At 44.2% G+C, this 12567-nt stretch overlaps 1 pseudogene; it reads left to right on the top strand.

Annotated features, from left to right (window-relative positions):
* The first annotated feature begins 6263 nt into the window (after positions 1-6263).
* LOC128105935 (filamin-B-like) lies at positions 6264-7544 on the top strand (annotated as a pseudogene).
* Positions 7545-12567: the final 5023 nt, after the last annotated feature.

The raw sequence follows: 12567 nt of genomic DNA, 5'->3' as shown, positions 1-12567 counted from the left end.
AATAAAGTTAAACACAGATGATGTCTGCATTAGCCCATTTTCCAATGGTTTAATAAAATCTCTGGAGATATGAACAATTGAGAGGAGACTTTGAGCAAATGGAAGGCACAAGTTGGTTTTTACAAAAGAGCAGGCACTTAGAAGAGGAATCTGTTGCAGCCAAAGAAATGAGAAGTTATGTTGTGGGTATAGGAGTTTTCTTTGCTAGGCAAATGTACAAGCAGAGATAACACATTTACTCAGAATCTTTTATTTCTCATCCTTTTGGGTCTTAAGGAGTGAAAGGGTAAATCCTGGGCACTCTTTTGAAAGTGAACCGTTAACTCCCCAGAGATAAAAAGTTTGTAATGGAGCTGAGACTTAGATCTCTGGCTTTGGGAGGAGGAGATACTCAAGGGCTTCCCTGTGACACTGGAGAGTCTCCTTGAAAGAGCATCTGTTTGGGTCCTGGAGATGTCCCACAAAGGACCACCATGTACATATGCAATTGGCAAGAGTATTTTTATTATTCCAGTATACTGATACCATCTGACCAGCCCAAAGGCAGAATGTCAGCCACCAGGGTGGTAGGGGTGATGGGTCCTTTTAAGCCTAATTTTGGGGAGTGTCTAGGGAAGTTAGCTCATTTTAGGTATAATGGGATTGTGCGAGTGGCATTATTGTTATTAATGTCTATTGGCTAAAAGTTAGCTGGACACTGGTCAGGGTTATAATCTTTTTTCTTTGGACAAGCCTGGATGTTTTTCAGGCTTTGTCCTTATTTGGTTATTTGTCTAAGCCTGTGTACTTGCTGTTCCCCTTGTCCCCATTATCTGGAGCTTTCTTGATTAATGGCTTTTTGTTTTTGAGAAGCAGGAAGTGGGGTCTAGTGAGGCCTAGATTTTAGACTTATGTGTCTAGATATTGTAGCTGGGGAGCTTTTTTCTCCGGGTCCCTACAAGTCCCGCCAGTCCTGGAGCCCACTTGTAAAATAAACACACAGACTCTTACATTATTTAAACCGCTTGGCCATTAGCTCAGGCCTATCATTGTCTAGCTCTTACTCTTATATTCAGCCCATTTCTATTACTTTTTACTTTGCCATGTGGCTCGTGGCTTACCGGTACTTTACATCTTCCCTGTCCTGGTGGCGGCTCCAGGCGGTCTCTCCTGTCCTTCCTCCTTCCTCAATTCTCCCCTCTGTTAGTCCCACCTTTACTTCCTGTCTGGCTATTGGCCAATCAGTGTTTATTTATATAGAGTGATATCCATACCACTTCCCCTTTTCTTCTTTTTTTTTAAAAAGGAAGGTTTTAACTTTAACATAGTAAAATTATATAAACAAAACAATTATCAAGCAAGAATTACAGTTACAATATTAAAGAAGATATATTATCTATTTTATATTTGTGAGTTTAAGGTTTTATATCTAACTTATCTTTTATCATAACCAAGGAAGATTCTAAGTATCTAGTCTTCAACAACATCAAAGACCTCAGAAGGATATAGTACTACCTGAGAAATGGGAGAAGGATGCAAGCAACTTTCGGGTAGACAGAGACAGCTGGCAGCCTGGATAGTCATCCAAAGTTTTCTTGTAAAGTTGGGGCATCTGTGTTCAGCCCACAGGCCTAGAGTCTCTCAGTCACTTTTTTTTGTGTCCTGTAGAATGTCTGGCAGTTTCCTCCACAAAGCAGGAACCTGAAGGACAATTTTGTCAAGCAAAGTTCAGTGGTCACCTTCCTATGGGTCCTGCATGTCCAGTTGATCAAACAGTCCAGGCAAGAATAGTTTCTTGCCCAAATGGCTATTTTTGCCAAGGTGAAGATAAACTCCATATGGAGTGTCGTCGATGCCCATCCACCTCTGAAGTAATTCGGTGCTGCCAGGAGCAGACATGTTTCATTGTCCAGAAAGTCTAAATTCTTAAAACATTTTAAATGCCATATTCTGTAGGTCTTTGAAGTGTTTGAAGATTACCTATATATCTGAAATATATCTATGTATACCTAGAAGACTTAACTAAAATGGCTAGAAATATGATTATCAAAGATTACTAATTATTAATCTATTTCTTAATTATCCATTACAATTTTAAAAGAGTTACATAAACATAATACCTCAAACAAGAATAGAAATATATATATATACAGTATAACAAAATTAAGTTTAAACTTGTATCAATAAACTAAAATCTATAGCAATGTAAAACATTTTAAACAAGTTGTTACTCTTTAAAAGTAGGTTCATTCATCTACCCTTTTATCCTATCATATCTAAACTATCCCCCCCTTTTTTTTAGAAAGAGATTGTATTTAAAATCAACCTGCTTTAAATAAAAATATTGGTTTTTCTCTGTCCCACACCAGAGGGCTCTTCTGATTTGGGACACAAGAATCTCTTAACCAATTTTTTTAAGCAATATGTCTGGGTTTAGAGGGGGAGTGAGCCAATTCCATCTCTAAAGCTAGCTTGATGTATTTGGGAACCTGGATGTAGCATCTCTTACTACTTCCTGCTCGAGGGGGGTGCTGTATCTTATGGGGACACAAAGAAAATTTTAGGCTTATGGGGTAGTCCATGAGGTTGTATTGTGTGAGCCAGTTGCCTTGAAACTGTTCTGGATGTTAGATCATCTGGGCCATGGTGTCATTGGAGACCTTTCAGGGAGTCTTGGCTGGTCAAACCTGATGTATCTTAATCTGGAACAAATCCATAGCCTCTGGCTTTCTGTGGAAACAAAAGCAGAACTTCTTTTCCAAAGCAACATATCCTTATATCAAAATTTTGAAGTCAAGGTACCTTTAAAATATACATTTTGGCATAACTCAACAGCTTTTACAATCAAATGTTTTTCTTCAGTTACGAATATCAAAGACAACATAATCCAGATTCTCTGTGTGATAGCCATCTTTACGTGGCTTATTATCTTTACTGTTTGTTTAAAGACTTTATTTTTAAAAACTATCTATTTGTTTATATAACTGTATATATTCCTTTTTTTTCTCTTTTAAGCCTATGTACATTTTTACATACATCGTTAACTATTTCATTTGAATCAGTCTTATTGTGAAGCTATTGCTTTAAACTGCAGTCTTCTAAGTCTGAAATGATGCTGTGGCTGCTGGCTCTGCCCACTTCAGCTTCCCAACACGGTGGTGGTACATTTTCCGCCAGCTCTGGGAGCTATCAACTCTCAGAAATAGTGGGTCTATGCTTCTATCAAAGCAGCGTGTAACCCAGAAACCTCTTTTTTTTCCTATTTAAAAAAAAAAAAAAGTAAAGTAAAGACTAAATCTACCACACAGCGTAATGTGCCACTGACAGATGCCTCATTCCTGCATACTGCAGGTCAGGCGCAAATGCCAGGAACCCACCAGTAGCACAAACCAGTGTTTTGCGGCGTCTAGCTGCCTGTATGAGACATAAAGGAGGAACCTGGTTTTGGCTCTGTTTAGAATTGGTTATTAAATATTATCAGGTTTAAAGGGGAAACTCGGGCCCCACGTTGGGCACCATTTGTAGCTGGAGAGCTTTTTTCTCCGGGTCCCTCCAGTCCCGCCAGTCCTGGAGCCCACTTGTAAAATAAACACACAGACTCTTACATTATTTAAACCGCTTGGCCATTAGCTCAGGCCTATCATTGTCTAGCTCTTACTCTTATATTTAGCCCATTTCTATTACTTTTTACTTTGCCATGTGGCTCGTGGCTTACCGGTACTTTACATCTTCCTTTTCCTGGCGGCGGCTCCAGGCGGTCTCTCCTTTCCTCCTTCCTTCCTCAGTTCTCCCCTCTGTTAGTCTTGCCTATATTCCTGTCTGGCTATTTGTCAATCAGTGTTTATTTATATAGAGTGATATCCACAGCAAGATATTTGTCTGGCCTTTTCATACCTTGTATTAAAGTCAGTTTGAGGTGATCTAGTTAGCAGGGAGTCAAGGACTATACAATATGACATCAGCAGTCTCTTTCTGAAACATTCTATTGTATCCTGGAGAGCCCTGGCATCTCCTGTGATGTCACCAGTGTTGTGACAACACCAAATGCCAGTGGGGCATTTGTTCAGTGTCCTTATATTGATCCATACATGTTTGCAAGACTGTGCAGGATGCTTTGGAGAGAGAATGGAGAGCATAAGGAGACCAGAGAGAGGCAGAAGGAAGCTGGCCTTCAGCCTCAGTGTCAGACACTGGGAAATAAGTGGTCATGGAAAAGGCACAGTGAGTTCTGGGCAGGGGATGGGTGCTTCTTGGAGGATGTGGGACTCAAGCTGGCTCTTCCAGGAGTGGGGCTCAGGAACTGGCAGCTTCTGGTCAGCAATGGGCCTACCCTGCTTCTCTAGGTTCCTAAAGACTGACCCAGAGTCAAGGATTTCTGATGGTTAGTTTGTTAATGTGTCAGGGATAGTCAAGGCTGAAGCTGCTGTTCTGGGGGCACTCTGCTTTCACACTGAGTGGGAAGGAAGTGCCGAGGGACTAATGAGGTTTCAGTATCAGCACTTCACTTCACCTCCACTGGAATCATTTACATTATGTGTCACTAATAACAGGGAGTTAAAAGATCCCTGGCCAAAGCTGGAGATTCTCACACTTTATAGTTATTAGCAGACTAGGAACCACCAAGTACTGCTGCATGCCACTGACACCTAAGGCTTCTGAGTTCCTAGCTGTGGGTGGCACAATGATCTTTAGTGAAGTCTGGGAGCTGTTAGAGGCAATGGACTATGACAGAGACTGTCCCCTTCCTGGCTCTGGATGTCCTGGGCTGTCAGTGAGGGTGGCTTTGTGAATCTGGTCCATCAACATGAAGGTCTGAAGCATCCAGCAAGTGACTTGGGCCTCTGAACACTACCTGAGTGCTTGTGAACAATGCAAATTTTCTCCTGTCTTCTGAAACTACATGGCCTAGGACTTTGAAGCCAAGTTGCATCCTGTGCAGCTGTGAATAAGTCAGAAGAGGCTGTTGTAACCACTTATCCCAATGGCATAGTTTGGGGTGGGTGTGGATATTACAAGACAGGAGTTCTAGAACCTCCCAAGACCCTGAGGATATGCCATCTTGATAGACCCAGTGCAAGCCACAGCCACCACCTCTGACCTCACCAACTCCTCAACTTGAAAGAGCTTCCTTAGCCGAAAAGCCTTCAGCTGAAAGGGGTGTCCTCGGCCAAAAGCACCTCCAGCTGAAAAGCCTCTAGGAGCCTTTACTTCCTGTCTCCTCATACCTTATATACCTTTCTCCACCTAGCTATCACTTCCTGGGATAAAGGCATGTGTGCTTCCCAGTACTGGGATTAAAGGTGTATCCAAACACTGCCTGGCTCTGTTTTCTCTTCTAAACTGAGTCAATCTCATGTAGTCAAGGGAGACTTTGAACGCACAGAGCTCTTGACAGATTTCTGCCTCCCAAGTGCTAGTATTAAAGGTGTGTGCCACCACTGTCTGGTCTCTATGTTTAATCTGGTGGCTTGTTCTGTTCTCTGAACTTCAGGCAAATTTGATAGGGTACACAATATATCACCACAAGGATCAGCTGCCAACTTCCTTCTGGACATCAGTGAGACTGATCTTAATACATGACAGTCAGTATCAAGCCCCATCTGGACATGACAAGCCCTGTCTGCTGAAGAAGCTGCCCCCAAATCACATTGGCATTTCTTTCATTTTATGAGAGGTGGGTGAACATCTTGTCAGCATCAAGAAGAATGGCAACCACATTACTGGAATCCCATATCCATTATCATGATCCAGTCTGAAACTGACAATTTGTGCTGCACCCAAGTCTATGTGACCAAGGCCTGTCAGAAGGCCAGACTTTAGAGATATCTGACTTCATTGTGGACACAAGAGATGCAGGTTATGGTGGCATATACTTGGTGGTAGAATGATCCAGTGATGTGGAAATCCAGATAGACTACCTGGAGGACATTGTCCACAAGGTATCCTACCTCCCAACTGAGCCTGGGGTCTATATCATTTCCAACAAATTTGTGGATGAGCATGTGCCTAGAAATCCCTTCACTGTGAAGATCAGTGTTGAGGGAAGAGTCAAAGAGAGCATCACTTGGACCAGCCAGGCTCTGTCTATGGCCATAGCTGGCAGTATCTGTGATGTGAACTTGAAGATTCCAGAAAACAGCAGTGACATATCTGCCCAGGTCACCAGCCCCTCGGTCCATGTTACCCAAGGTGTCTGTGGGGAAAAACTCTCACTGTGTTCAATTTGTGTGCCAGGAAATGGGCATTCACACAATCAGTGTAAAATACCATAGCCAGAATGTAACATGAAACCCCTTCCAGTTCACACGGGCCCTTTGGTGAAGGAGGTGCTCACAAGATCCAGGCAGGAGGCCCTGGCCTGGAGAGGGGAGAAATAGCCATCCCAGCTGAGTTCAGCATCAGGACCTGAGAAGCAGATGCTGAAGGTCTCCCTAGTTATTGAAGGCCTAGAAAGGCAGAGATTACATTTGATGACCATAAAAATGGGTCATGTGGTATTTTTTGTATTATCCAAGAGCCTGGTGGTAACTATGAGGTGTCTATAAAGTTTAACCATGAGGCCATCACCTGATGCTCATCATCACATCCAGATGACACTCAGTGCCTCACTGTTATGAACCATTGGAATGAGGATTAAAATTTAATCAGCTAGCATTCTTTACTATAAGGCTGAATGGTGCAAAAAGAAAACTTGATGCAAAGGTGCATAAATCCTCAGAGCAGTGGAGGAATGCCATGTGTCTCAACTAGAGCCAGATAATCAATGTTGAGTTCAGTGGGAGCCATATGGTTGGTATCCCTTTCAAAGTGCATGTTGGGGGGCCTGACCAAACAGGGAATCCTGCTCTAGTGTCAGCCTGAGTGCTTGGGTTGAGTAGGGTACCACAGGTATCCAATCAGAATTCTTCATCAAAACCACTCAAGCAGGCCCAGGGACATTATCTGTTGCCATTGAAGAACCACCAAGGTCAAAGTGGATTGCCAAGAAACCCCAGAAGGGTACAAAGTCATGCACACTCCCGTTTCCCCTGGAAACTACCTGATTGGTGTCAAATATGTTGGGCCCAACCACATCATGTGTAGTCCATTCAAGGCCAAGTTGACAGGCCAGTGTCTTGTCAGCCCAGGCTCAGTCAACAAGACCTCATCCATCTTGGTGGAGCTAGTGGCCAGGTCCTCAACAGAAACTGGCTATAGCATCATGCCCAAGTCATTCTCAGATACCAGTAAGGTGACCTCCAAGAGTCAAGTAATGATCTAAGCCTTAGACAATCAGATTTAAGACTTATGGTGCAACATGGGAGGTAATATTTCAAGACAGATATTCTGGAGTGTGGTCCTCCAAACAAAACAGCTGCCGTGATCAGATTATCTGTGCCCACTTGCAAGAGACCAACAGGAGAAGACTGTGGACTGCTGACATTTCCTCAGAAGAGGGATTGGGGAGGTCATTAGACTCTCACTTGAGATTCCAGCCGCTCTGTGAAGACATGTTTGCAGTTCTGTCTTGATTGCACTGGGTCTATCAAGATGGCATATCCTCAGGGTCTTGGGAGGTTCTAGAACTCCTGTCTTGTAATATCAACACCCACCCCAAACTATGCCATTGGGATAAGTGGTTACAACAGCCTCTTCTGACTTATTCACAGCTGCACAGGATGCAACTTGGCATCAAAGTCCTTGGCCATATAGTTTCAGAAGACAGGAGAATATTTGTACTGTTCACAAGCACTCAGATGGTGTTCAGATGCCCAAGTCACTTGATGGGTGCTTCAGACCTTCATGTTGTGATAGAGAAGCCATGCAGAGGCAAAATATGGTCACTAGATTCACAAAGTCATCCTCACTGACAGCCCAGGACAACCAGAGCTGTAGTTGGAAGTTTTCATATGTCCCCCTTGGCCTGCAGTAAGGACAAATCTCTCACCCACAGTCCCACAGCCTTTTATAAAATAATCGCTAGAAGTTTATATTAATTATAACTGCTTGACCATCAGCTCAGGCTCATTCTTGACTAGCTCCTACACTTAAATTAAGCCACAATTCTTAACTATATGCAGCCATGTGTCTTGGTACCTTTTCTCAGTTCTGCCTTGTCATCTTGTTTCCTCTGTGTCTGGCTGGAAACTCCTGACTCAACCCTTCCTCTTCCCAGAATTCTCCTCATCTGCTTGCCCCACTTATACTTCCTCTCTGGCTACTGGCCAATCGGCATTGTATTTATCCATCAATCAGCAACACATATTCACAGCATATAGAACGGCATTCCACAGCACAGAGCTGGTAGGAAGGGGACAGTCTCTGTCATAGTCCACTGCCTCTAACAGCTTTCAGGCCTCACTGGAGATCTTTGTGCCACCCACAGCTGAAAAGTCAGAAGCCTTAGGGGTCACCGGCATGCAGCAGTACTTGGTGGTTCCTGGTCGGCTAATAGCTATAATGTAAAGTGTGAGAATCTCCAGCTTTGGCCAGGGATCTTTTAACTCCTTGTTATTAGTGACACATAATGTAAATGATTCCAGTGGAGGTGAAGTGCAGTGCTGATACTGAAACCTCATTAGTCCCTCGGCACTTCCTTCCCACACAGTGTGAAAGCAGAGTGCCCCCAGAACAGCAGCTTCAGCACTGACTATCCCTGACACATTAACAAACTAACTATCAGAAATCCTTGACTCTGGGTCAGTCTTTAGGAACCTAGAGAAGCAGGGTAGGCCCATTGCTGACCAGAAGCTGCCAGTTCCTGAGCCCCACTCCTGGAAGAGCCAGCTTGAGTCCCACATCCTCCAAGAGCACCCATCCCCTGCCCAGAACTCACTGTGCCTTTCCCCTGACCACTTATTTCCCAGTGTCTGACACTGAGGCTGAAGGCCAGCTTCCTTCTGCCTCTCTCTGGTCTCCTTATGCTCTCCATTCTCTCTCCAAAGCATCCTGCACAGTCTTGCAAACATGTATGGATCAATATAAGGGCACTGAACAAATGCCCCACTGGCATTTGGTGTTGTCACAACACTGGTGACATCACAGGAGATGCCAGGGCTCTCCAGGATACAATAGAATGTTTCAGAAAGAGACTGCTGATGTCATATTGTACAGTCCTTGACTCCCTGCTAACTAGATCACCCTTAACTGACTTTAATACAAGGTATGAAAAGGCCAGACAAATATCTAGCCTAGATACGTAAGTCAAAAACTAGGCCTCACTAGACCCCCACTTCCTGCTTCTCAAAAACAAAAAGCCATTAATCACTGAAGCTCCAGATAACAGGGACAAGGGGAATACCAAGTACACAGGCTTACACAAATAACCAAATAATGACAAAGCCTGAAAAACCTCCAGGCTTGTCCAAAGATAAAAGATTATAACCGTGACCAGCGTCCAGCTAACTTTTAGCCAATAGACATTACTAACAATAGTTGCCACCCGCACAAACCAATTATACCTAAGACAAAGTAACATCCTTAGACACTCCCCAAAATTAGGCTTAAAAGGACCCATCACCCCTTCCCCGGGGTCCCTGACATTCTGCCTTTGGACTGGTCAGATGACCCCATATACTAGAATAATAACGCTCTTGCCAATTGCATATGTGGATGGTGGTCCTTTGTGGGATGTCTCCAGGACCTCAACAGGTGCCCTTTCAAGGAAACTCTCCGGGGTCACAGGGGAAGCCCTTGAGTATCTCCTCCTCCCAAAGCCAGAGATCTAAGTCTCTGCTCCATTACAAACTTTTTTGTCTGTGGGGAGTTGAAGGTTCACTTTCAAAACACTGCCCAGGATTTACCCTTTCTCTCCTTAAGACCCATACTCAATGGGTGAGAAATAAAAGATCCTGAAAAAGTAGGTCAGGATGATGCAGTTGAGGAAAGATGCATTTCCTGAGGTGAACAAGCACCTGGGGATGATCATTGAACTCTTACAGTTGGGGGCCGTCAAACCAAAGAGAAATCACATATGTAATGATAAAAATTTTCCTGTAGAGCTTCAACAGAGCTCATACCAGCCATAAATCTGTTAGTGACAATGTGAGGAGCTGTTGACAAGTTTGCCTGGAGCCACCTGAACCAAGATGAGTCCTCAGATGTCAAAGCAAACACTCCCAGCAAGCTTATGAAGGCCCAAACCTAGAACCAAGAGGCTGAGGAAAAGAATAGTGGTAAGTAAGAGATCAACATGGACTGTGTAGAGGCATCAGGAGGAAAAGAAAACACACACACACACACACACACACACACACACACACACACACACACAGCACGCTGTCAAGGAGACAACATGATGTAGTTCTCTGCTGTGGTGTTTCAACCATCCAACAAAAGCCAAATTCCCTGGTCTGAACCACGGGTGACAATTTGCATGCTATTTTAAAGGTGGCATTGCTATTTCTGGGTACAGTATCTATTAGAACATGTAAAGGACAGGCCAGGGACAGTCAACAGGAGAGGCTCAGGGTTCATGCAACACAAAGCTTTATTTAAGCCACACCTCACCTTTTTACTTATCCTGACAGACACTGTAAAGAGGAGCTGGCTAGTGATCAGCCTGAAGTGCATGTTCTCCAGATCTCTGGATTTTTTTTTCTCCAAAGTGTTTTCCTTGGAACCTAGGCCTGAGGAATGCTGCTTGGTGATCTATATGTTTTCAGACATTGAAGCCCTAACCCAGTAAAGGGGGGGTGACAACTTTATTTCTGAATATGGTCTCGTGGAGTCCAGCAAGTTGAGGCTACACTGGAATGGAGGAGCAAGGCATGTGTCTCAACTGGTATGAAAAGTGTCTTTATTGTGAGCATTACTGCTCTGGAGGAAATGATATCCTGACTTATAGGGAAGTCAGGCTGTATCTGAAGCTGGGTACAGGGGGGATGGTCTCCCTGAAGTATGTATCAATCCTGGTTCTCTCCTAGAGAGAGCCATTACAGCTGAGCTCTGCTCAGTTCCCTTATGGGAATATCCTAGCAGAGCTCTATGTTTCTCCTTCTGCTCCAGCCCCAGATGTTACTTCTGCTTCACTCTGCTAAAGGGAAAATCCCTGTGGAAATGTAGCAATCTCCTCTGGCTCCAGGGAAAAAATATTACTTTTTTCTGCTCAGCCTCCCTAAGAGAACATCCACGGAAGAAGATCTTCACCCAAAACTCTTTTAAGAAAGAGATTTATTGGTGGCACATGCCTTTAATCCCAGCACTTGGGAAGCAGAGGCAGGCAGATCTTTGTGAGTTCAAGACCAGCCTTGTCTACAGAGCGAGATCTAGGAAAGGCGAAAAGCTACACAGAGAATCCCTGGCTCGAAAAACCAGAAAAGAAAGAAAGACAGAAAGAAAGACAGAAAGAAAGAGAAGGAGGCATCCAGGAGAGTGGCTGCCTCTGCCAGGGTGGGAAAGGACAGCCCCAACTGAACAGGCAGAGGGGCTTATATAGGGCTTCTTGGGGCAGAGTCTCTCCAGGGAGAAGATTTTCTGCTCAAGCGTTGGTTACTTTTCCTGCCCAGGGATTGGTTGGTTTAGTTGGTCAGGAGCAGAGTTGGCTATGATTTCAGGGCCATACTGTGTTTCTTTCACTAGGCATTTTTTACCTTGTGCCTCCAATTTTAGAGGCAGGGAATATTTCTTTCACTGGTCTGGTTATAAAGCCGAATTGTGTTTCTTTTGCTCTGGTTTCAGGATCAGGGTGTGTTTCTTGGATTCTGGGTTTAGGGCTAAAGTATTTCTTGAGACATCACACTTTCATGAACCAAGTCCCAATCCCAGGAGATACAGTTATCCACCCCAGCCAAATATACACAGAAAACCCTCTTGTATCTTCCTGTCAGGTATCCCACTGATCCCTTATACTTGAAGAATCTTAATGTTCTTCCAAACACCCTGAGGTCCAGCTGACAAGAGACAGCACCTGCCCCTCACAACACTTCATCTCAGCCCACCCTTGGCACTTGGATTGTGTTTAGAAAGGGGACTGACAGATGAGACTCTGCTCAGCTGGTCTCAAAGTTCAGAGTTGAGACTCACCACTCTGTGGATGTCAACTTTCATCTCTCTACAGGGTGAGGAGTGTCTCCCTGGTCAGCTGGTTTCTTCTCCCTCCTTTCACAGGCTCCAGGTGACCCAGGGGACAGCCTCCTCACCCTACAGGATACAGATTCATTTCAGAGCCCTCAAGTCTGCCCTCAGAAGCCGGGGGGATATTGGCAGAGTTCACACTCAGGTGATGTGAAGATTCCCAGGTTATCTGCCTGTCACTCTAGAGCCTTGCTGCTGCTGGAGATGACATGCAGGGCCAGAACATGGTCACCAGACTAAGCAAACCATCCTGCTTGATATCAGCCCTGGGCTGACAGGAAGGACCCATTCTCTTTCCCTGTCCACTGCCTCTTAAAGCCTTTCAGAATGTGAGCTGAGTAAATGTGTTATCTCTGCTTACACATTTGCCTGGCAAAGAAAACCCCTATACCCACAACATAACTTTTGATCTCTTTGGCTGCAACAGATTCCTCTTCTAAGTGCCTGCTCTTTAGTAAAAACCAACTTGTGCCTTCCATTTGCTTAAAGTCTCCTCTCAATTGTTCATATCTCCAGAGATTTTATTAAACCATT

This window comes from Peromyscus californicus, unplaced genomic scaffold (genome assembly GCF_007827085.1).
Source record: "Peromyscus californicus insignis strain IS unplaced genomic scaffold, ASM782708v3 Scaffold_9__1_contigs__length_137607984, whole genome shotgun sequence".
Lineage (NCBI taxonomy): Eukaryota > Metazoa > Chordata > Mammalia > Rodentia > Cricetidae > Peromyscus > Peromyscus californicus.
The sequence above is the reverse complement of the archived record's forward strand: the minus strand, read 5'-3'. Positions and strand labels throughout refer to the sequence as shown.